Source organism: Penaeus monodon, chromosome 23, assembly GCF_015228065.2.
Source record: "Penaeus monodon isolate SGIC_2016 chromosome 23, NSTDA_Pmon_1, whole genome shotgun sequence".
NCBI lineage: Eukaryota > Metazoa > Arthropoda > Malacostraca > Decapoda > Penaeidae > Penaeus > Penaeus monodon.
This window is the reverse complement of record NC_051408.1, coordinates 25139976-25140196: the sequence shown is the minus strand read 5'-3', so window position 1 is coordinate 25140196 and position 221 is coordinate 25139976.

Sequence of the window (221 nt, the reverse complement as noted above, 5' to 3'; positions counted from 1 at the left end):
AAAATAAAAAAAAATAAAAATGATCCGTACCCTGGTTTATTTTCTACAGCACATGAAACGCCTAAAGTGTAAATAATAATCACAAGAAACAAAAAAAGAAAAAAAGGTTATTGTGCAATTTAGATATATTAAATTTAATTTCGGATTGGTCATGAAAATGTATCTAGGTAAAGATTTCTTTCGATTCAGTTTGAGAAAAGCACCCCGGCGATACCGACAAA